This window comes from Ambystoma mexicanum, chromosome 5p, assembly GCF_040938575.1.
Source record: "Ambystoma mexicanum isolate Mex_15411 chromosome 5p, UKY_AmexF1_1, whole genome shotgun sequence".
In the NCBI taxonomy this organism is placed as follows: Eukaryota; Metazoa; Chordata; class Amphibia; order Caudata; family Ambystomatidae; genus Ambystoma; species Ambystoma mexicanum.
Window position 1 is genome coordinate 162,100,541 of NC_090930.1, and position 26,054 is coordinate 162,126,594.

The window sequence follows — 26,054 nt, forward strand, 5'->3', positions numbered from 1 at the left end:
AGGACGAATACAGCGAATCACAATAGAATCATTTTTTAAAAAGGAATTTTATCATAGTTCTACGAAAAAAATAGAGAAGGTGCTAGGATATTAAAGTGAGGGGATGTTGGTGGGGGCCGGTAGGGGGTCTCGCCCTCGAATTTTCCTTGATGAACTATGACAAAATCCGAAGAAAAAAGGAAAGAAATACCCTGATGTTTTTTGTAACAGATTTTCGTAATTTTATTGTAAATCTGACTTCACTTCACATACTTCGATTAATCTGAGACCCTTTCCTGACACTCGCTTAGCCCATCTCAAATCTCATTGTCAGCACAGGACTCACACTGAAAGAGCAAGCCCCCCAACATCTCACAATTGCAAAAGTGTACCAGTGCCTTAGCGGGTGGTAAACCGAATGAAATGCCCAAACCTCATTCTAAAATTGGGCGTACATTTAGAAAACAAAACAAAACCGGGCATAAGGTAAGGCAGATTAGAAGGAACAGGCAGATAAATGGAGCCAAGAAGGGCATGTTTTGTCTCCTAGGCCCGGCCTGCCATACCAGTGCGCTAATCAATTCAATTCTAAAAGGTCATAAGTAATGCAATTTATCTTTTGTGCCTTTCACAGAAAGCTGACAGAAGGCTGCTACACTGCCCAAAATAGTTATGGAAACGGATAAATCAATGAACCATCTTTAATCTCCAGCAACCCTAGTAATGAGCGTTTCCGACAACTAATCCATCAAAACAAAGCAACGCTTTCTCTAAACCTGTCAATCGTGCCAGGCGATCCTTGTCACTACAGAACAATATGCAGGATGCTCTTCTGGGATGATGAAAGGAGTACCCTAAAGCCTCATCGCCGAATTAGGAAACATCTTTGTCTATGGATCGATCTGCATTCCACGATCCACAAATACTGTCCAGCAAACAGCGAGGCACTTCTTATCCTCCCTTACTTTATTTACTGTTTGTAGGACACCAATAAACACACAATAGCATTCTCATTTGCACGCAGTAAGTCGTCGTTTCGTTGCAACATCACATCAGGCTGATTCATAAGCATTTGGTTGAGATCATTTAATAAGCCTTGGTTTACTTGAAGCCCTCCGCTTCGAGTAAAAATCCTGCACTGACTGGCATGGAAAGCGGGCTCCGACTGTCCAATAAAGCCCGAATTTCTGGAAACCTGAATGGGCGGCATGACTCCCACTGGTGATAATAAAGGTTGAGCTCCTGTTCCATCTGGGAAAGACTTCCCTCCAACATATGGCAATTCCTACACAATACTCGAGCCCTGACGATTCCCCTGCAACAGAGAGACACATTCTATGGCTGGACTCCCTGGGTGCCACAGAAATGTTAAAGGGAAGCTCCCATGTGAAAGGTCGCCCTTACGCGCCCTCCACCCCCCACCCCCCAGCAGCTGCTGCTGGCCACCCTATCATGTTCTCAGTGATGACATTTTCCAGGAATTTGGAAAGAGAAAACTGAAATTTCTAACATGATCCTCCTGAGACCTTTTTCCTGATCCACACTATTTGTTACCAGCCGACTGACAACACACAAGCTCACTTCCTCCCAGGTGGCGAGGAACCAACCAAGGTTGGACCGCAAGTGTATTTTGGCGACACTCTCAACAGCCCCCGCCAACCCCCCACTCACCCCTCGGTCTGAAAAACCCTCCAGCCAATTTCCAGAGTTCATCAGTTGATACCTAGCGCTGTCAATATCAACTGTGCCGGGTGAATGATTTAAAGACTTCAAGTTGCCCATAGTAATAACCCTTCTTCAAGGGAAGCACAGGATCTTGCAACACTTTGGGAAAAGAACACTATATAATGTAATAATTACGTTCCACCGCCCGAGCATGCTGTGGCAGAGTTTGGGGGTTGGCTATCAGGACACCTTGTGGGGTACATTTAAGGCCTAAGGCAGAACCCACCCCCACACCAAACACTGCATTTCAGCAGTAACCCAAAAATGGCTGTGATTTTGTCTGCTGAGCACATAAAGGGCGAGAGTTGAACACAGCCACCCCAAGAATAGTTGCATTTTATTTCATTCAGGTGAATCTAGAGAAAACAAATCAAATTCAGAATGGCTGCACAGGAAAATTACATGGATTTAGAACATCATCGCACTGGTGCCTACTTTCATTTGAAACATCACACAGTTTTGTTCTATTAAAACACATCCCTGTCAGTGTATTTCATTTTGAACACCATCAAATAAGGCCACCCTTCCCAGAACGACATTGTTTCATCAGTAAAGTCCATGAAAAGCAAAATAATTCTGCTTCAAGTTCGCACAGCTTGGATTTACCTTTTTGAAATAAAGCAACACATGCAAAGTACTTCAATGAAAAGTTGCTCTCCCTTGCTTTGTGTCAATTACTAAGAAACCATTTTGAAGCACATCTCTGTGTCTAAGAAACTGTGTCTAAGAAACTGACCAGATCTATAAAAAGCCTTTCAGATAGTAAATGCAAGGGAAGCTGAGTGCGGGGGAAAAACCGCATTTTGTGAAAATGAACATGTGTAAATCGGTTGTTGCAAAGCAGAAATTGACCTTGGGAAAGCTAAATACTGTAGCTCGTACAGAAACACAGTTGTACATTTGGGGAGAGGAGCTGCAATATATATATATATGTATATATATATATATAATTTGGTTTAAAGGCAAATGTCACACCTACCAAGGCTGCAAGGGCATGTGCCCTGTTCCCATGGACCGGCCCGTGTGATAATTACCAGGTTACTCACCGTAGTGACCACCTTACTCCTAGTCCTAGTCCATAGTCCCCTTTCCTCCATACTTATGGGAAATCTCTCCGTCCTGTGGGACGGGACCGGAGCACTTTGTAAAATTCATCCACATTTTTTCTCAAAATTTGTCCTTCCTCTCTTTCTTGCGCGGGGCATCGCCCATCAGTCCTTTTCTATCGCCAGGTCAAAGACCGATTAGGAATAGCAGAGGAACCTTATTAGAGGGGACGCCGGGCGGGCGTATGGAGGAAAGGGGACTATGGACTAGGAATAAGGTGGTCACTACGGTGAGTAACCTGGTAATACTCCTACGTCCCGTCCCCTTTCCTCCATACTTATGGGAGATTCCCAAGCACTCCTTACAGGAACTACGGGTGGATGGAAATACCCCTCACTGAAACAGGTTCTTCAGCACAGCCTGACCAAACTGAGCGTCAGCCCTTGAGCTCATGACGAGACAATAATGCTTACAGAAAGCAGATGGGAAGGCGCAAGTAGCTGTACTAGCGATGGACTCCCAGGGGACATATTTCTGAAAAGCAACTGCGGCTGCCTTGCCCCGCACCAGGTGTGCATGAATACCCTTAGGAGGTTTCAGCCCTTGGACGGTGAAAGACTCTGTGATGCAGGCGGCGATCCACCGAGAAATAGTTGCCTTAGACGCCTGCTTGCCCTGAGGGTTACCGAAGTTCACAAAAAGTTGAGAAGAACTCCTAAACTCGGAAGTCCTGTCCAGGTAGAACTTGAGAGCTCTTCGGACATCAAGACAGTGTAGAACCCTCTCAGCCTCAGAGGCAGGGTTCGGAAAAAAGACCGGTAGGGAAATACTGATTCAGATGGAATTCAGTCACAACCTTCGGCAGAAAGGCCGGGTTCGTCCGAAGGACTACCTTGTCCTTGTGAAAGACCAAGAAAGGATGCTCCACCGACAATGCCTGGAGCTCATTTACTCTCCTTGCTGACGTAACTGCGACCAAAAAGGACACTTTCCAGGACAAGTACTTGAGGTCCACAGTAGCCATTGGTTCAAAGGGTTTATGGCACAGCGCTATCAGGACCACATTTAGGTCCCACGGCGGGTGCGGATTAGGAACCGGAGGGTAGAGGCGTGTCAAGCCAGCAAAATGCCTATTCACCACTGGGTTAGTCAGGGAATAAGAACACTGGTCTGTAGAAAGATAAGCGGCAACCGCTGAGAGATAAGTCTTGCATGACAGAACATGAACCCCTGACTCTGCTAGGGAGGACACGAAGGACAGCACCGTGTCAAACATGGCCACCCTTGGATCCAACTTCTTCTCCAAACACCAATGACACAACCTGAGCCATTTACTCCTGTATTGGGATCTGGTCGAGGGTTTCCTGGCTGCCTGGAAAATACGCATGTTATCCGTAGACAAACTCAGATGCTCTAAAGACTTGAACTCCGGCACCATGCCGCCAAGCTGAGCGATTGAGGGGAGGGGTGCCACAGCTGCTGTTCCCCTTGGTGAAGAAGATCGGGAGTTACTGGTAACCTGATCGGCGGATACACCGACAGGTGTTGAAGCTCTGAGAACTAAAACCTGGCCGGCCACTACGGGGCTATGAGCAGAAGGGAACAGTTCACCGAATTCTTCAACCTCCAAATTGCCCGGTGAACCAGAGGCAGAGGCGGGAAGACGTAAGCTCTCATGTTGTGCCATGGAATCTCGAGAGCATCCCCCACAGAGGAGGCTCACAGCCCCCCTCTGGAGGCACACTGAGGAAGCTTCTTGTTTACCGCCGTCGCGAAGAGGTCCACCTCCGTTGTGCCCCAACGCGAGAAAATCCATGAGAGGACCTCTGCCTTCAACTCCCACTCATAGCTGACGACTGTTAACCGGCTGAGGGCATCCGCTGTGACATTCAGCTGGGCCGGGATGTGTACTGCAAGCAGCCAGACACCATGAAGCACGGCCCACTCCCATATCTGGATAGACATAGGGGATATAGGGGGGGGAGACTTCGTTCCCCCTTGTTTGTTGATGTAATACATTGACACTACATTGTCCGTGCGTATGCGGACCACCTTGTTCGCAATGAGCGGTCTGAACGCCTTGAGCGCCAGAAAAATCACCAGAAGCTCCAAATGATTTATGTGCAGGAGCATATCCTGAGGCGACCAGAGGTCTGAGACCTGAAGAAGATCTAACGTCGCACCCCACCGCAGAAGGGAGGAGTCCATCGTGATAGTCACCGTGGGGACCGGATCCTGAAACCCCGCGCCCACCGACAGGTTGCTGAGAGATGATCACCAGTCCAGGTCTACTCTCATGGAATCCGGAATCATTATCCGCTTGGAATCCGGGTCGACAGCCTGACACCAGGAACTCCGAAGAGCCATCTGGGTCCGTCTCATCTTGAGACGAGCAAGAGGAAGAGCCAGCACGCACAAGGCCATGAGGCCCAGAAGCCTCTGGAACCACCAGGCCGACATGCTGTCCGACTGCACAAACATCTGGCACGTGGCTAACAGATCCGCCATTCTGTCCCCGGTCAGGTACACTCTGCAGTCGATCGTGTTCCAGCGAAAACCCAGGAAAATCAGGTCCTGCGAGACCGTCATGGAAGATTTCCGCCAGATCACAGACAGCCCAAGATGGAACAGGAGCTGAAGGAGAGACTGGAGATTGCCCGCTGCTGCTAGCGGACAAGGGCTGCGTAAGAGCCAGTCGTCCAAATACGGATACACATGGATACCCTGAGACGAAGATAGGCCGCAATCACTGACATCATCTTCGTAAAGACGCGCGGCGCCGTGCTGAGGCCAAAAGGAAGCACTCGAAACTGGAAGTGCTCCTCTCCCAAAGAGAAGCGGAGATATCTCCTGTGTGGGTTCCAAATCAGGATATGCATTTACGCGTCCTGAAGGTCCACAACGCTGAGCCAGTCGCCCACCTGCATGGAGGAGCGTATCTGGCTGCGCGAAATAATCTTGAATTTCTCTTGGGGTAGGAAAAGATTGAACTGGGAAAGGTCTAGGATGGTGCGCAGGCCAGCCTGGTTGGGTTTGGGCACCGTAAACAACCGGGAGTAGAAGCCCTCCCCTCGCTCCCCGAGGGGAACGGGTTCCACAGCTCTGAGGTCCAGAAGTTTCTGAACCTTGGCTTTGAGGGAGGGTGAGCCCTACAGCTGAAAAGGAGGGTTGAGGGGTGGGGTAGGGGGTAGAGGTAAGCGGAAGCCCGCTCCAGCGACTGACAAGACCTATCTGTCTTCTGTGATGGTCTGCCACGCCTCTCAATGAGACGCAATGCATCCTCCCACCGGGGTCTCGCGCGAGCGTGGAAAACCCTCATTTAGTAGGTCTATCGGTGGCGGTGCCACTTGAACCTGAGGAGGAGGCCGAGGAGCGGGAGAAAAACTGCATCCATTGTTGCCTACGGCGGTTATTGTCCGCAGGGGTATTCACTCTGCGAGATTTGCCGGGGGAGGCACCACAGGAAAGGGAGGCACCGGCGGAACCACCGGAGGAACGGGTGGAGCCAGAGACGCAGGTGGACATATCTCCTTGAAATATTCCCTCATGGGGTCGGTGCGCATAAGCGCCTGAAATTGACCGAAAAAAGCATCCTCAGGAGATTGTTTCCGAACCTGAGGAGGCCTCTCATGAGGTGGACAAATCCAGGGACATAACGGGGAAGGGTGCCACACCGGCCCCTCCACTGACGTATCCACATAAATCAAGTGTGACGCCCCAGCGGGCAACAAAACATTGTGCGGAAGAGGCATCTGGGCGTTCCAATCATAAACCGGCCGGTAAGGATGCGCACAAGGAACCTTAGGTTCACCAAAGGGACTGAGCCCTACACCAGAGGCCGATGGCGTAGTTGTAGGGGTAGCACATAAAATGGCCACCGTGGTCGTGGCGGGAACGGGCGCCATTTTGTCCTCATCTGAGGGGAACTGCGACCCGTGAGGAAGTGAGGCAGGGGTCCCCGTCGATGGATCAGGGGTCTTTATCTTAGCCTTAACATAAGGAACCTCGGCAGAGCCGGTACTATGAGGCCTGGAATGTTTTTGAGACATACCAACCGTCAAATTAGCCTTCGAAGGAAGGACCTCGGCACTGCCGGTAAAAGAAGAACTTTGCTTCTTTGCCCCCTCAACAGATCTGGTGTCCCCACAAGAGCGGGAACGGTGAGCAACCGCTTTCATCGACAAGGCCTTGTCCGGTTCTCAGCCCTGGTAGCTTTAGCCTCTGAACGAGGGACCTCGGACCCAAGCCCAGTAACAGCCTTATCTGCACGGGCCTCGAACATCCGTTCGTTAACAACGAGCCCAGCCAAGGCCTTGGGGCGCACCCAGTCTTGTTTTTGAGGGAAGCCTACAGAGAGGCCTCAGAGCTAGCTTCGGTACCCCACAATTCAGTAGAACTGGGTCTACAAACAGCCCCCACACGAGGGACCTCGGACCGTACTCCGGCGTTCAAAGGCCCCTTATGGAGACCCTCGGAGAAAACTCTGGTAGAATTATTAGGCCCAACGGGCACCTCAGGGCGAACACCGGTGACAGAGCGATCAACGCCCCTCCCGGACCGAGAGGAACCCGGAAAGGTATCCCCCGTCCAGGGTGCTCTGAAAAGTAAAGAACCTACCAGGCATTTTTTCCTCTCGTTGATGAACGCCTGAAAATGTGAAGCAGGAGTTTGTTGTAACACGTCCTCCCACCGCTCCAACCGAAGTTGAAGTGCCCGGACCGAAAGGGAGTCACAGTAAAAACAGAAGTCCCAACGGCGTACCGGAACCAAACACTCTAAACAAAGAGGACGGGGATCCGCCCCCGCAAAGCGACGGTGAAACGATGAACAATTTGGAAAGTCTAACTTGAAAGACAGACAGGCTAATAAACGAACGCTGGCGAGAGCCAGAGAGGAAAAAAGGGAAGAAAATCTTCTGAGGATGCAAGTGCTTCCGGCCCCTATCGAGCGGTGAAAAGGACTGATGGGCGATACCCGGGGCGGAGCCAAATGGGCAGGGTTACGGCTGTGTACAAGGCCCCGCGCAAGAAAGAGAGGAAAGACACAATTTTTGGAAAACAGTTGGATGCTTTTTACAAAGTGCTCCGGTCCCGTCCCACAGGATGGAGAGATGTCCCATAAGTATGGAGGAAAGGGGACGGGACATAGGAATATTACAGGTTATCCCTGACTGCCAGACAGAACTGCTCCCCACGACAGAGGATGGGAGAAGCCCTGTGTTTTGCCTCGTAAGTTTGATTTTCTCTCCATTCATCCCTAATATCCACTGGAGGACTTCAAACAGGGAGCCATGTAAACCCTTGTGCAAGATGACCCAGGGAAGACCATTTGGATTGTGGGGGTGGCAGCGCCGCCCACTTCTTGGGCAAATCTACCTCATTGATAATGCAGAACATTTATACTTTAAGACATTTTTCTTTGCAATTTGAATAAGCAGTGATGTAATATTAGGACAGTTTTAATATAATTTTTGGACAAGCAGAATAAGACTATACGCATCTCTCTGGCACTTGGGGAAATTAAATGGAAGGGAAAATGCATTTATGGGGGAAGCATAAATGGCTCAGATATTACACTTGGGGGAAAATATGCCAAATACTATTATGCATATGTGTAGCCATTTGCATAATTTTAGAAAAATATGTTTCTCCAGAAAACGGCGAAATTGTGTCCAAGGACGAAGCAACATCGCACAGAATTGGCTTCGAACTGGCATATTCCTTGTAAAATATGGGATCTACCTATCCGATTTTTATGATGGTGACTATTGTAAATATGGAGTTTTGTTTCCCAACTCATTTTGGTGAATAATAGGCTTGTGAGACAAAGGGAGTCATAAAAACACACACACACACGTGGGCGCTGTTGCGCAGCAGACCAAGATGGCCACTGCCCGAGAAGCTCCGGTAACGGCTGAGCTTATAATCCTTCCATCATCCTGTTATTCCCGCCTCCAAATCCCCTCACTGTTGCTGCTGTGAATGTGCACCACTTCTGGCCCCCCCGGTCGATCCTGTGTGGCCCGCTGCTGCTTCGTGAGGTGCGAGGACGAAAGGGGCCTGGCGACTCGGAGAGCGGGGGAGGGGCGACCCTTGGTGCGGGAGGAGATTGGCGCGCTTGTACCTGTTGCAGCAGTTCTGCCTGCCGCCAGCAAAGATCTATGCTGCCCGAGGAGCCTGAGTCGGCCCAGGCATAGCTGTCATCTGGCAGATAGGAGGGGGCCAGCTGAGACAGCGGACGGGCCAACACGATGCCTGTAATGCAGCTGCAGTGTATGCAGGAGCGGGGCTTGGCAGAGTTGACACTCGCTGCTGAAGGTGTGCGGACCCCCTGCCGGCAAGCCCACGATTCTGGAAGTGCCGGGCTGTGACTGGAGTTGGTCTCCACCCTGCCGCCCCTCCAGCTTTCCTTGGTGCTGCTGGGTCCTTGGGCGGTGGACCCCGGACTGACGGAGCCGGACCACGCTCTGGTGCCTCGGTCTCCCTGCTGTCGCTGGTGCTGGGGGTGGTGCTCCTACCGGTTACCAATTCCGGGGAGAGAGGGCGCAGCCGGGCTTGGTGCTACATGTGGTCTAGCCCGTCCCGAGGTTGAGGGCGGCTGCAAATGGGGGAGCCGCAGGCTGTGTGGCGGCGTGTCCGACTAGACTGAGGTGGCAAGGATCTTCAGGCTTGGAAGCAGCAAACACAATCTTTCTGGGTCCACATGCATATAAGCTGCGAGGTTCCTGGCTGCTATCCTGTGACAAGTGTGATGCATGCACGGACATACCTGGAACTGTGCGTCTGAAACATATGACTCCATTAGAATCCTCCCATTGGTGTGCATGTGTTATGCTTGGCATATCTTTTAACACCCTGCTTGCAAGCTGTTGGTATAACCATGAGGTGCGCGCAAGGGAACTGTTGCTGTCACCTCATTGCAGCACGAGGTTACGTCTCCAACAACTGGTCAAGAAAATTGCTGCGAAGAACGAAGATCTAGAGAGACGATCGAGGAGAAACAATGTGCGGATCACGGGGGTTCCAGAGTAGACCAACATAGACAATATGGAAAAGTTTGTTGACAAACTCTTGGTAGATGTCCTGGACAGCCCACCTCTATCTAACATGTACATGGTGGAACGGGCGCATAGTTCATTGGCCCCCAGACCACCACCAGGCGCCCCGTAAGCCCTATTATTGCAGGGTGATTTTGTTATCGGGACAGGGACGCCATTCTACGAGCAGCCAGGGAGAAGAAATATTTAAAATGGGAAGGTTCCACTATACGTCTGTTTCCTGACTTCAACCCAGCAGTTCAAGACAAAAGAAAAACCTTCCAGGCAGCTAAAAGCATCCTTCGGAGTAAAGGAGCAAAATACTCCATGATGTATCTGGCTAAGCTCCGGGTGCAGCATAATGGGGCTGTGGTTTTCTTCACGGCGCCGCAGGCAGCAGAGCAATTTGCCAGGAATCTCCCTGAACCGGGGGATCTCCCCGGCGTCCCTCCTGAACTAACGCTGATGTCTCTAGATGGGGAGTGTTGGAAGTTTGGGGCAATGTTATGGTTCTCTGTCACATTTGGTGTTGGGGGCGAGGAGGAGAGAGGAGTCTATTAAGTCAGCCGTAGCCATATGGAGCGCTGGAGCTTCCCTCAGTAGCCCCGGTTACCACAGGAACCGCGGTTTCGTTTAGTTGAGGTTATAGTTCTTCCTCTATGGTTGGAGTGGGTGTACAGATGCGGGGGAAGGGCAGAGAGCCCGTTGGTTGTGGTTACTGGTGTGGGTGGGCGTGGGGGGGTTAAAGGGGAGGTGTTCACAGTTACTTGGGAATTGTGTTAATAGTGTTGATGTATTGTCTTGTGCATGCTCTGACACAAGTGCTAAAGTTAGCGGATCCTGGTCCCTCAATACCGTGCTTAATGTAGATGGTAGGCTGATGGGTGTTGTAGCCTTCAGCCCTTTCTGGCTGTTTTTGGATGAGTGATGGGAAGGGCAGGCAGCTTACAATAATGACATGGAATGTGAGAGGATTTACGAACAAAAAGAAATCTCGCCTCATAGCTAACTTCAGTAGGAATCATAAGGTCAACGTACTTTGCCTACAAGAAACACACTTGGCTGACGATGCGCATCTTCCCCGACTGGCAGGCTGCGGCGTGCATAGGTATTGCTCATCCTACTCTTCACATGCTAGAGGGGTGGCGATATACATACATGGGACCCTTCAGTTTCGCTTACACGAACAGATTAAAAAGACGAGGAGGGTCGGTATATACTGCTGGCGGTAGAAATAGGAGGTGCAAAAATCTTAAATATAAATGTATACGCCCCTAATGTCGACAGCCCGGACTTGTTTCACCAATGTGCTAGGCACATTCATAAATTCCCTGCCTACGAAATACTTTGGACGGGCGACTTCAACTTAGCCCTTTCACTAGATCTGGACAGATCGGCCTCACAACGGCAGGCGCTTCCTCAGGCAGCTAGGGCTTGTGCTACTATTGCCGCTTATCATAACCTCCGTGATTTATGGTGGGAGGAGCACCCAACTGCTAGGGAGTACACCTTTTTCTCTGGGGCTCACTGCAGCTCCTCCAGGATGGACTATATTATGGCTTCTGCTGCCGTCGCCAGGTGCGATGTGGGAGCTATGATACTTCCGCGTACCCTCTTGGACCACTCCCCTGTTCTGGTTCGCATTAATAATATTGCAGGCTTCCAGTCTTCGCCTCGGTGGCGGTTTCGGGCTGCATCTCTGAAAGATGTGGCCTTTCATGCTGGCAAAGAGCAAGACGTCCAAACATATTTTCAAGCTAATGTGGGCTCAGGGCCTAGCCAAAGTACAATATGGGAGGCATTTAAAGTGTACGTTAGAGGGTGCGGCATATCTAGAAAGGGGGGCAATACTAAAGGCATTGAGGGGGTCCATGAGGAGATTGGAGGGTATTATTAGAGACTTAGAAACTAAGCAGAGCGCCTCTGATGACCTAGCAATACAGAACGAATTGTGGGCGCGCAGGGAAGAATACCAACAACTACCAGCGAGTGAAGAAAAATATTTGAGAGACCCTATAATGGCAATGAGGTATGGGGAGAGGGATCGCCCGAGTAGAACACTGGCCTAGGCCATTAGAAAGGAGAGCCAAACTGCCCCCATAGCCAAGATCTTGGGTGCGGACAGGGAGACCATCAAAGATTTGCGTGGGATAAATAAAGAGTTCTATAACTATTATGTGCAGTTGTACGGCTCGCATTATACTGGTGGGCGAGATAAGCTAGTGGAATACCTTGATGAGGTAGCGCTGGGTTGGCTCGACAGTGAGCAGGGCGGAGTGCTAAATGGCCCCATTACAGAGAAGGTGATCCGAGATGCTATAAAATCGCTTCCCAATGGTAAAGCGCCTGGGCTAGAAGGCATCACAGCCGAATTCTATAAGGCCTACATTGACATTGTGACCCCCCCACCTGCTAGAAATGTATGAAGACACTATGTCCAGAGGTTCACTACCTGAGACGACCAGAATGGCCTTGGTGACAGTGCTCCCCAAGCCAGGGAAGGATCCCCGTCGGCGGGTGTCTTACAGACCCCTGTCATTAATTAATGCTGACAATAAAATATTAGCAAAAATATTAGTCAATCGAATATTACCGCACATGCCGGCCTTGGTGCTTCCGGACCAGGCGGCTTTTACACCAGGACGGTCCACCCAGTTTAACTTAAGGCGCTTATTTACACTGATGCATAATGTTAACCCCGAGGTCCCAATAGCACCTGTAGCGCTTGACGCCGAAAAGGTGTTTGACCCGGTGGAGTGGCCTTTTCTTTTCGAGGTGCTCGGGGTTTGGTCTCACCTATATTAACTGGGTTAGGCTGCTTTATACTGTCCCATGCGCGGCTGTGTATACAAGTGGAGTGGCCTCTGAGTTTCTTTATCCTACCCGTGGTACAAGACACGGGTGCCCATTTTACCCAATTTTGTTTGCTCTGGCCATGGAGCCTCTGGCTTGCCATATTCGGAAGCTGCATTCCCACTGCGGCATCTGTGTAAATGCGCATCGAGCATTAATTTCGCTTTATGCGGATGATATTCTTTTGTATGTCAAGGACCCCAAGCGGAATTTAACTCCGTTAATGCAGGAAGTGCTCAGGTTTGGGGAACTGTCTGGTCTGAACATCAATTGGAATAAATCTGAAGTTCTTCCCCCTGACGCCAGGGGTACTGCAGAACGATGTGGGTGATGACTTTCAATGGTGTCCAGGGGGATTGAGGTATTTGGGCATCATGGTTTCTACTGAGGTCAAGTCGCTGTACAGGGATAACTATATTAAAGTACTTGAGGCACTAGAGCAGAAGGTGGAGTCATGGCTCCTCCTCCCCATCTTGCAGGCAGCATGACTGGCTTTAGGGAAGATGGTCATTCTATCCAAGCTGTTATATGTCTTTAATAATGTTCCCTTATGGCCCCCTGGCCCTTATTGGTCCTGTGTGAGGACAATGATGACCAGATTGGTGTGGGTAGGTAAACAACCTCGCATTGCTTATGACACCCTGACGCTAGCATATGAGCATGGCGGATAGGAGGTGCCCAACATGCATTGGTCATTCCTGGCAGCGCAGGTGCAGTATATAGTGGGTTGGGACTCCCCGAGCCTGGCTCGTCCGCACGAAATGGCAGCAAAATCGGTCTTCTTTTCCGAACAGTTTAATGGGAATGTTATGGGGCAATAAAGAGGTGGTTCTGAGGGGGGAGGTCCAGCCAGTGAACGTGTCCTATAAAGCCTGAGAGCGGTCGGATGTTACGCCCCTCTTTCATCCAGACTGGTCAATCTATAATGTTATAGGTATTCCACTTACACACGAAAAAGTGTTTAAGGAACACTTCCACAAACTGGGGGTGCAATCATTGGGAGACATGACGCAGGATGGGAGGTTTATAAAATGGGAAGAATTGTGCGATAGAGGCGAACACAATGCGTTGACCCAGTTGCTGTATTATAGATTTAGAGGGGTATTAAAAGCTATGTGGCCTGATTTCCCGAGGGCCCCGGCTCCCAATATGGTACAACAACTCATTATTAAACCTCAGACCTCCAGTAAATTGGTATCTTCCATTTATAAAGGGATCCGGAGTGCAACGGATGCGGGGCGAACGGCCTACAAGAGAGCTTGGGACGCCTCCTTGGGCTATGACCCAAGTGATGCACAATGGAAACTCATTTGTAGCCAAATCCGGACAATTTCCCTAAATGCCCGATTTAGACTGACTCACTTTAAATGTTTACATCGGGCCTACTATACCCCAATGAAATTGAGTAGAATCTACACCGACAGCTCCCCGGGCTGTAGGAGAAGTGGTGGTGAGCCTGCCTATTTTTTTCATGTAGCTTGGGGATGCCCGCACATTAGACTGTTCTGGAGGAAGATTGAGGAGGCAGTGAGCAAAATGCTACCTACACAGCTGGTATATGCACCTGAGGTATGGCTATTGGCCCTAATCGAATGGGGGTCCTGCACGGAGAGGAAGTTACTGGGTATGGCAGTGGGAGTGGCCAGGCATTTGGTGGCCAGAAAATGGGGAAAGAGAAACCCCCGACTTTTAATTCCTGGCTGGATTGCATGAAAGTGTGAGCTGAGGGAATCCAAGTATGCCACGGTCATGTCAATCACAAGCCGCCCATTTGACTACTGGCCTCCGTTCCCACGATATCCGGCAGAAATGGATGCCGAGTCTCCTCATTCGGGAGCGAGGCAGGATGGACTCTCATGAACTAGTGGAGATGGGGGCCATGGCCCATGGACTCCTGGAATTAAGCGAAACGGGATTATTGTTTGACTCAATACATTGACTTCTCCTGTATTTATGATGTGCACTAGGGAACAGAGTGTGTGTTACCGTGAGCCGAGTTCTGTTGGGAGGGAGGTGGGATGGATGGGTGGGGGAGAGGGGAGAGGGGACAATTAAGTTGTGTGTTGATTGAATATTAAAATTAAGAAAGTTTAAAAAAAAATAAACACACAAACTGATGTCACTTCCTTGGACCAATCATCCCACAGTGAGACGACCCCAATAGCCTGGCCTATCCCATTCAGGAGGTAGGTCCAGGGGGCTTCCGCCCACATAGTAAAATTCTATGATGTCACTCTGGCTATTTAAAAGGTAGACAGGTAGGCACAGGGATCTTCAACATTCAAAATTCACCCTGCAAGATTCCAAGACTCCAGAACCAGGTCCACAGGTAGCTGACCCAGATCCAGGCAGAACCACCTATCCAGAACCACATTCATCCCAATAATTCTGGGAGAAGGGAGGAAAGGCAGCGGATCCCTTTAGGAGTGCCCAGACTTTGCCCAGCTGACCCATACCACTGTCCACAGTGACCAGACTTTGCCCAGCTGTTGCCCGCCAGGAGAGCCCAGCTGACCTAGTAACCAGATCTCTTCACCCCGCTGCCTGTGACCAGATCCAAGGCCTTGCTGGCTTTCAAAGTTACCAAACCCAAGCTTGCCTTGTAAGTATCCCATCCCCCAGTACCCAAAAACTGCATATCCCGCTATTTTACTTTGCATCCTGTTCAACCCCTATTAAAATCCCATAAAAACCCTAGTCAGTTTCCAGATTGCCAGTATCCTCTGTTCAACCTTTCCCTAGAAGAATCTGTGCAAGTCCATATCTGCTAGCATATTTGTTCTTTATTTCCATCAGATACCTGTGAAAGTCCCTAGTGTCATTTGGAATAACTGACATGTATTCCCCTATAAAGAGACTCACAGTGATATGGTTGTAATTCAAACTTAACTTCTTCATGACAAGTGTCTTTCTTCAACATTTATAGTCTTTAGAATATAGTCTCATTAGAACTAACCTTTGTGCAACAAAACCGATTTTGCCCGTGCATTTGCTTTCCTTTAAAAATCCAATTTTTTTTCCCATAAAAAACCAACATCATCATCATCCCATAAGTCATCCCTTCCCCTCAGCATCCTATCTGTTCTGTCTATTTGTGTCCCATCCGAAAAACCAATTTCCGATTTTGCCTGCTAAGCCCTTTTTCTTAGCTGTTTCCCAAGTTAAAGCCTGTGTGAAATAAGAAATTGCAATTCTGCCACGTGATTTTTGTTGCATTGTTTTCCTCCCAAAATCGAACTTCTCACCTGTGTCCACGTTGCTTTAGTGCTCTGGTCAGTAGCCTGCAAGCTTCCTTGCTTCTTTAGCACAGCCACACGAAATGCAGTCCTATCTATTCTACCGCGAGTCTAAACTGATCTACAAGTAACAAGTGCAATCCGAGTATGCTATTTTGCTCATTTTTAAGGTTTTCATTTTTGGTTTTTTGGCCTCCCATTCTGGAGTCGAATTCTTTCTGACTTCTTGCCACTGCTTTCCATCCACACAGAATTCAGTTAACAGGTGTTGTGGGGGGAGGGTAGGGGGGGGGGGTGGGGTGGGGAGTGTTGCAGGGGGAGTGCATAACATAAGTGCCATCTATGACTGTGAAAAGGGGATTTGTTTCCATTTCAATTTTAGATTCATGTAGATGATGTTTGAACGTTGAATTAACAGTATTATAAGATTTTGCATTTATATTGTCACCACACTGGTGATAGCTGCCCTAAAATTTGTTTCGTTCTGATTTTTAAAAATGAGTAAATATTTCTTTGTTACACACCGGCCTGGTTCATGATCCACTGCAACACTGGGTATTTGTTAAGGTGGGTGTGAGGGGGCTTGGGTGCCTCTTCAAAAAAGAATCCAGGAATCAAATTATAAAAAGTAAAAAGGCGTTTTTATTGTGCGCCACATGGTCAGTGGAAGGGTGTGCCATGCCATAAAATATGTTGCAACCATGGCACATTTTGGCAAGACAAGAAAAGTAGGAGGCAGATGTGTGTTCATGGTTGGGAGCAGAAGCACTACCACAAGCTCGACATTACAGATCATTTGCATCATATTCATACATTGTTACAGCAGAACGAGCTGCAAACTACAGTGTGAAGATCTTCCTAATGGAAAAGCCTGTTAAGGGCATATATGACTATGATCTAGCCAAACCTATAGCCAGGAACCCCGCACAGAGTCTGTTCCGGCTCTAAAGAGCTACATCTCACCGGAACCAGCAGGTCTACAGCCAGGTACCCTGCACAGAAAGCCTGCTCTGGCTCTACAGGGCTTCATCTCAGTAGAACAGGCAGGTCTACAGTCAGCTCCCCCGCACAGAAAGCCTGTTCTGGCTCTACAGGGCTACATCTCACCTGAACGGCAGGTCTACAGCCAGGTCCCCTGCACAGAAAGCCACTTCCGGCTCTACAGGGCTTCATACGAGTAGAACAGGCAGGTCTACAGCTAGGTACCCCGCACAGAAAGCCTTTTCTGGCTCTATAGGGCAACTCCTCAGTCGAAAAGGCAGCACTACAGCTAAGTCACCTGCACAGAAAGCCGGTTCCAGCTCTACATCTCAGTGGAACCGGCAGGTCTACAGCCAGGTCCCCGCACAGCAGTCTTTTCCGAGTCTCCAAGGCTACAGCTGAATGGAACAGACTGGTCTGACACAGAGAAGGGAGATCCATTCAATTTCCGCACGGTTCTAAGCATTAATGTTACATTAATACTTGCATTTGCGGGTGAGTTTGGCCTGCCAGCCCCAGCCAAAGCAGGCTCAAGAGACACGAGGGCCTCTGCATGGTTTCAGATAACCAGCCAAGCTTGCCAGCGGGTAGTAAGGCTATTAACACCCCAGGCATCCACGTTTGGGATGTTGGTGTATATTTTGTTAGCAACCCCATTTACTTGTACAAAATGGTTAAAATCCTTGTTGTGGCATTGCAGCTCACCGTGTGTGCTCATTTTACCAATGTTTTAGCCTATTTCATGTAGTGAGCCTCAGTACCCTTTAAATTACAGTTTGAAAACCCTCGTAGACAGGTTCAAAGCCCTACATTTTTAGATAGCTTCACTTCATGAAGCATAAAGCCACCCACATGACCTATATCAGAAAGAGTGGGTGACCCACAGCTTCAAATACATGACTTGTGATGAAGAGAGGTCAGATGCCACCTGCACAAGGTGCTATTTGCTCTCCGTTTCCAACCTCACATGGGAATAACACATCTAATCAATAGATCCAATGAGGTCAATATGATTCAATATCATCCTTTGAATTATTAAGCAATCATGAGAATTTGCGATTAATGCCGCTGTCTCCTTTCAGGGTCCTTCCTATTGGTAGATGAAAACACAGCCAGATTTCGCTCTCGTCTATTTTGCATATTAACTTTTGCTGCACATCGGGATACACTGACACCACTTTCCGGTGTAGACTGGGGTCGATCTTTTAACACACCACGTAGACATATTATTTATGTATCACACGTATCTGGTGTCATTCTCCAGCCCTGTGCTTTCTATCTACCAAGTACATACATTGGGTTTTTCTATTGCGGTCATCCTCATGTTACAGCCTCAGTTTTCAGATCCTATCTAGTGATGCTAGATACATTAAGTTAGTCAGTCATATACCAAGGTATCTAGAACCGTTCTTTAAGAGCACAGTGCACACCACTGTGATGGCTTTTTCATGCTCTTAAGCAATGCGGGTGGGGAAAGATTGCACATGCAAATAAGACCATGCACTGTAAACCTCAAGCACACCCTCTTGTCAGGATAACCATTGACTATGTAAATAACACATGTTTAGGCTCATCACAGTCCAATGTATTTTGTGTGGGTATTCGGCTACGGAGTACTGATGAGACCCCTGCTTTATAAAAGGTTTGACTGCAGGCTCGGGAAAAGCCATGTAATGATCCAATTCTTGAAGTCAACATAGGTTTTGATCGCCTAAATCCTTCATCTGGTAAAATCTTTTGTGGGAACATGAGACCTGCCCAACCAATAACTCTACATTTTACCCCATACCAAAAACCTTGAATAAACGCACATGCTGTAGCCTCTAACAAATTACAATAGCTCTTCAGAAGGTTCTGTGTCATTGAACATCTCCAACATATGATCGTGCATGAACAAGCAGTGGCAATTGAACAGAACGCTAACATGCATAATAAAGACAGCTCACCTTTGTTTGTATTCCTGCCCACTGCACCTGATGAACATCTGCATTTAAACCTTCTTCCCGTTACTACTGCAGTTTCTGTGGTCACAGAGTCCAGATATGATCGCGAGTGGACCGTGGTGGTGTTGCTCCCGCCTGTTTCTGCTGCATCAGTGGGGACTTTCCGTTTCTGCTTAATTTGCAAACACGGAATACCTTCAGACCTGTACATAAATAAAAAATGGGGTCCATGATATAGTTGATTTGAAGATGCACAAAAGAGACTTGTTTTAAGAAAGAGTCTTAAACATAAGAGATATAGTGTACCATTTATTTTATTCATTTGTTAATAGTGCCCAAACCCGGAAGTATAACAGCGCTCGGTTACATTGGTAGGAAAAAGACAATTGGCGTATAACAGTTGCGGAGTTACATTATTTTGGGGCCTTATAGAGACAAATATATCTAACAGAGTCACTATGCAAGCACCTTTCTGCACATAGACATTTTTTACCCAGGATTACTTTCTGCCCTTTTTCCAAAAATGTCAGCAGAATATCACCAACTTGGAACCACAAACAATTGGCTAATCTGTCCCTCTTCAATGGACAACTTTGCATGATCAACGCATCAATTTATTCACAACTCTTTTCTGCGCCGAACATTTTCAGAATGTCTTTTAGAAATAACTGGCATTCCACATGCAGTTCTTGATAGTTGTGTGCATGTCATCTAGAGCTCATAGCTCATTCGACAGCAGTAAGATGCCTCCAAGCACCCGCTGGGCATCAGAAGGCCAAATACTTTTCTGGTCGCATGTGCATTCAGATAATCATGGCTTTTAAAATAAACATCTTATGTGGCAATAAAAAGAATCATGTAGGGCTAGACCTGGATTACAGTCATCATTTGGACATCGATAAATGCATGCAAATCAAACTCTAATGCTCTCAGAATATCTGCTACGGCAAATCCTTCGCTTAGGTGGATCCAATAAAAAATACAAATATAAAAAGTATAATGTACTGAAACACCTACAAATAAAAAGTAAACCAGAATTTAGGGGTTGGCAACAGGTTTACAAGCGCAGAAAAAAATAATCTAAACTATCAGTTTACACCAAACTAACTTGTTCTACAGTTTAAGTTAATGGAAAAGAGTTTCAAGTTAGCAAACATTTATACAAAAAAGAGCTGGGGGAGGGAAGCATTGTTGCATTGTTTCAGCTTCACAAGCTTCTTTGAAGTAACACTGCAAATAAATGCGTGGGTTTATGTGAACTTTGCAACCCAACATCCACCAGATAGGTCTTCAAGCTTAAATAATTGTGAAGTGAATTGTTGAGGTCTTTACTCAACAACTTACACATTTGAGATACTTAATTCCGTTTATTGTAAGGCTGTAAAAGATCATAGCCCAATTATGCAAACCTTTGCGAGACAAATGTCAAGCTGCATTTCCAATGTCCAAGGGTATGGCGTTAGACAGGGTCATCATTGGACATTATTTCAAAAGACCACCGGCTGTGGGAATGACCATACTTGCAAGTAAAATTGTGACCATCTTTTCCAGAAGGCTATCCAAGTTGTTCACCTCACTGATGGGTACGCGAGTAAGTAAGCAAGCAAGCAGGTGAGTGTGTGGTTAAGTATGTCTTTACAGGGATCAATTGCAGACTGAACTGTCGCAATGACAGGCCATCTCCTTCAATAGTAGCAAGGAACTTGTAATGAACTTGTATACAAAGTGAGTTTAACAAACGTTTCCCCCCATTTTCTAATAAGATGATTTTGCTTAAGCTGTCTCATGAACAAAACAATTCACCCAAAAGATTATAATGAAATTCAGAGCCTTCAATAGTTTCAGGATTTTCTGACCAAAGAGGTTTTGAAGGTACTCTTCCTTGACATATACAAAAGGGTGGTATATATATATATATATATATATATGTGTATATATATATATATATATACATATATATATATATATATATATATACACACACAGAAGTGACTTAGTAAAGCCGGGATATCTTGAACTTCTAGAAATGTGTATTCCAGCACATGCTCATAGAGCCCTGTGCAAGTTTCACAACAACACTTTTCGGTCAAATTGGTCACATGCTCATAGAGCCCTGTGCAAGTTTCACACAAAAACTTTTTGGTCAACTAAGGCACCTCTTATTTAGGTGCCCAGAAACTCTTTCTATAATCTTGCCTTGAATTTCTTGCAGTCTGAACCGGTACAACTATCTTCGATAAAGATTGAAAGGATTCTGTAAAACCTAAGAATTCAGAAATATTACTTTTTGTGACAGATATTAACTCTTGGTTCAGGGATTAGAAATAATCTTATATTTTAGAAAATAATTTCCAAGATGAATTGACCCATCTGAAAACAATGGTAAGGGATTAGCAAACTAAACTATTGCATCTGACCCAGAAATTGCCTTTCATTTGAGCGTCAATTACAGATACCAATGATTTGCACTGATCCAGATGTGTGTCAAGGCTCAGAATAATTTGCAAATCATCCATGTAGGGGATCACCCTTGTACAGGGTTCATTTTCCTTTTTATTTTTATTAGCAGGAAAAGGAGAAAAAAGTTAAGAAATAAGAATAGTTGGGAAAATAACAAAAATGAAAGCATAATCAACTCTTTGGGTCAAATGTCATTAAAATAAAAATCTTGGAATGCCAGCCTAATTTAACCTAGTTGATCTATCAGTCAACATTTACACTCTCCCCAGCAACTCTAATATATTATAGAACACCAGTCGCAGCACTATAGCTAAGGTGAGCATCAAGTTCCACAGGACACCTGAAAACTGAATTGCTAATAACCTTTGACTTGCATGAGAGATTTTGCTGATGTTTTGCAAGCAAAATGTTTCTCAGGGCCCCCACCCCAAGACTGGACATTTTGGAAACGATTCGTAAAAAAATGAAAAAGGTTATTAAGAAAGCAAAAAAATGCTGTTTTCGGCCTACTCCCATTCAATTTCCCATAGAGGAAAAAGTCCAAATTTCGAAACAGCGCAGGGCAGAAACCGCTGAACGGAATTTGACCAGATAAGAAATATATTACAGTGTGGCAACTGCCGCACTATAGTTGAGTATCACGATACATAGGAAACTCAGAAATTTTTTTGCTAATAACTTCTGAATCTCATGATTGATTTGGCTTAACTTTTGCAAACATGGGCCACCCACGCTGGAATTTTGGGAAAGATTCGTTAGAAAATGAAAAAATTATTGAGAAAGTAAGAAAAGATGTTTCAGCCTACTCCCCATTAATTTTCCCAGAGAGAAAAAGTCCACATTTCTACACGGCGTATAGCAAAAACCGCTGGACAGAATTAGACAAGGTGCAAAACAACTTGGGCACAAAGCGTTGACTCAATTTCGGGGAGGGGCCTGTGGGGTATTGCGTCCAGTAGTTTTAAAAACATTTGACAGAGAAAGGGGTGCCCCCTTCTCCCAAAACTATAGCAATATCTCCCATGGTGATTTGCAGGGGAGAGGCTTTTCAGAAATGCAAACCCAACATTTCACTGTAGTTATTACGAGAGATGACCGTAGTTATTACGGGAATAACCATGGCTAGTTGAAAACAAAGTCGAGAAAATGCCATTTGAGGGGGGCGAAAGGATACAATGGCATCAGGCTAGATGTAGGGAGTGGGAAAGAGGACATGATGTGAAATTGGGAATTTGGGGAGGGGAGATGGTGGCCAATTACAGAGCTTGAATGTTTTCTCATAACGACTGCTATTCGGCCGGATACACACGGTTATAAAAGAAAACATGATCGGGAATGAAAGTGAGTCACACGAAATAAGTGTTCGGGGGAATGGGAGAGGGATAGGGAGGGCAAGAGGACCCGAGGGGAATGGGGGAGGAGCATGCCGAGTGGAGGGGCGGCACTTGGTGAGGTTCGGAGAGGGCAGAGAAGAGTTTTGGATTTTGCATGCCTTTAACTGATAACCGTGGTTATATGCGGGCACCTACATATAGCAGCGGTTATTTGCAATATAACTATGGTTATGGGAAAAACGTTTTCTCTTTAAACAAAAAAAAAAGTTAAAAGAATTGAAAATATACAAATGAAATGGAATTAAACAGTGACAGTGAGGTGGGGCCAAAGGCTAGTGGCCTGGCAGTGTTTTCAAATATACAGGGCGCACGGCCGAGGGACCTGGCAAGTGGGCCCGAAAGACATGTATAGCAGCAACAGCTGAAGGCCGTGGCAAGCTAGTGGGTCCAAAAGAAACATATTGAGGAAACATTAATTTATTTATTTATTTTTGTATTTTTAGAGCGCACTACAGCCCACAGGCAACGAGGCGCTTTAAGGAAACTTAAGGAGGCTTGCTTGAGTGTTACAATAAGCGGCCCAAGAGAGAATGCTTAGATACATTTTGTTAGGTTACATTTGTTCACAGTTTGATACGTTGCAGTTGCTCACGGGATTATACAAAGTAACAAATGCAGTACAGATAGGTTTCTTATACATAGTGACATATGCAGTACAGTACATGTATAGTGGACACAGCCAAAGGCCGCCATGGCCAGTGGCCTGGTAGTGTTTTAAAATACACAGCCACTGGATATGGCCAAATGCCATGGTCAGTGGCCTGTAAAAACAATGGTATAACAAAACCGTTGAAATTCACTGAAAAAACTTTAGTTAAGGTGCAGTTAAGTAGAGCAGATTTAACGCAACAGAACCCTTGAAATTCAGCAGATGTGGGTAGTCATGACCATCTTAACCTGTGTGCCCATAGTAAAGCTCATGAGCACATACGGTGGGTGGTCATAATTTCGAGAAAAAAAATGTCGACAAAAAAAGTCAAAAAAAAAATGTCGACTTTCGTTTTTTTTATTATATATTTATTTTAGGGGTTCGGGAGTTAAAAAAAAGGGAAAAATTAAAAAAAAATTAAAAAAGGGGGGCTGGGGGGAACCCCCCCCATTTAAAAAAAAAATGCATTGAAAAAAAGTCGACATTTTTTTTTTCGACATTTTTTTTTCGATATTTTGACTTTCGACATTTTTGTTGTCGAAATTATCACTGTAAACCAGCACATACATATTATATGGAAGGGATTCACAATGACATAATAAGTGGCATTATGGGGGACATCAACGGGAGCACGCAGAGTCAAGCAGGTCATGACGTCCCACATCTGCTGAATTTCAAGGATTTTGTTGCATTAAATCTGCACAACTTAACTGCACCTTAACTAATGTTTTTCAGTGAATACACACACACACACACTTCTTTGGGCCACATCAGGCTAATTATTTTTCTTGACGGCATCCCAAAGTACAGCCACCCCTCCAATTCAAATAACACCATCTGGTTTCATCATTGACAATATATTTTCACCAAACTTCATTGTCGTATAAACATTTGCCTACCAAATAGGAATTCGAGCAGCAATGTCTTCCAAGTTAGATTGACCAAGCAGCACATGATAAAAACGATTGATAAATAAGAAGCACTATTCGGAATTCAGTATAAATGTGTGGCCTCTCTCACATTCTAGCAGAGCCACCAACCTTCTTAAATTTAGCCAGTTTCAAAAGCATCTTTTTTTAATTCGACATCTAATATTTTCCAATTTTTTTATCATCTTTGGACATAGTGTGAGACAGGCATGGTATCAAGAGATGACACAGACAAAAAGATAGATTTGGAAAACCTCTATTTTTACTGGTCAGGATAGAAAAATACCTATCTTGCCCCAACGCTAGGCTGGTAATGTTCCTTAATGAAAAGAAAACTAAGCGACGTCTAAATCTGTCAGTCTAAAGTAAACTACTGTCTGTGTCAAAACCTATGCTTGCCCTCGCTTCTACAAATAAATAGCGTGTGTGGTATTTTGCCAACTTAACAGTGTTGAAAGCCAAGTCAATGTGATCACGGAGCTCCTCCACAGCTTCCTTCCCCAAGTTAAAGACACTCAGAGTAAGAAAGTTCCACAAGTTCTTACGATTCACTTGACGAAATTCACAGTACCTATCCTTATCTGGATTCACTTCTTCACAGGGTCTCCCAGGCTCCCTTTGTCTTGAGGTTAGACCCTCCTGGTTATCCTTCAAAGTGTCAATGTTCAATGTTATGTTAATTGCAAACACAAAAGTATAATTCACAACAGTTCCAAATATCACTCTTCACTTGTTGCTTGCAGGACTCCCTTCCCCATGCAAAACCAAGTACTTCTGACCTTCAACTTCAGTATCTCAAACAAGTCCTTCTTAACTTTGTTTTCAACCACAAAAGTATACAACAGTTCCTTTAGAAAATATCACTTCACCTGTTGCTTGTGGGACTCCCTTCTCGATGCATAAGCAAATCCTTCTTATACTTAGGCCTCCCATGGTAGTGTCGCGGTTTGCACACCGCACAGTCCGCCCATCGCAAGTCACGCAACCAAGTGCCTAACTTTACTCATAATTTATTAGGATGTGCTCACATTCTGCCTGGAGGCCATCGCAATGCTTCTCAATGCTTTTGGTTCACTCACAATGTCTGTATTTCACAGTTTTGCTCTTAGTTGTATTTTGCTTTTTACTTCCATTTTCTTACAGCTCCCTTTCCGACGAGGAGCTTCAGTATGGATTTCTATTTTGCTCGGTTTTCAGCCGTGCACAGCTCCCCTACCGTCGCAGCGCTTCTCTAAACTTTCACAAAGACTTTCAAATGCGTACATTCTTATACATGACCACATTGTGACATTATTTCCTTCAAGAATGCTTTTACCATTGTCCTCTTGTTAACGGTATCCTTTTCACATTACACATTTGTTAAACTGGCTACCGGAGACTTTCAATAACGAGTGCTTCATTCGCGGTCAGTCTAATAGAATGTATACCGTCTTTTCTTTACCGGCAAAGGAGTTAACAGCCTCCTTCAGCTATCCTTCTGTTACGGTCCTCGTGTCTGAGTTTAGGGTGCCATCCCCACCTGCCCCTCAGACCCTCCTGGGCTCTTACTCTTACCCTGGGGAATAGGCATGGACTGGGTAGCATACACCACGGGATAAGCACGCCCCTCGGCTTCCTCCTGCAGACACCTCTGGCTCAGAGGAGACACGGCTCCCCCGGCACACTTCCCTTGGCTTCACTCAACAGCCCCTCAGCGTTTCGGAGCCCTGTTCCCCTTGGCACGGTTCTTGGTTCTGCTGTGATCACCTGACAGCTTGCTCTCTAACTTGCGCTCGGACACGTGTACCAACTGGTTCCCCAACTCGTTCTTCTTGCCAAGTAT

At 46.5% G+C, this 26,054-nt stretch overlaps 1 protein-coding gene across 9 annotated transcripts in view; it reads right to left on the reverse strand.

Moving 5' to 3' along the window:
• Positions 1 to 26,054, reverse strand: part of NEXMIF (neurite extension and migration factor) — a 1,570,947-nt gene that overhangs the window by 984,575 nt on the left and 560,318 nt on the right. For all 9 annotated transcript variants that reach the window (XR_011274135.1, XR_011274134.1, XR_011274133.1 and 6 more), the window contains exon 2: positions 18,804 to 19,003. The gene's annotated coding sequence lies outside the window, so the exon portion shown is untranslated. The remainder of the gene's footprint in view (positions 1 to 18,803; positions 19,004 to 26,054) is intronic.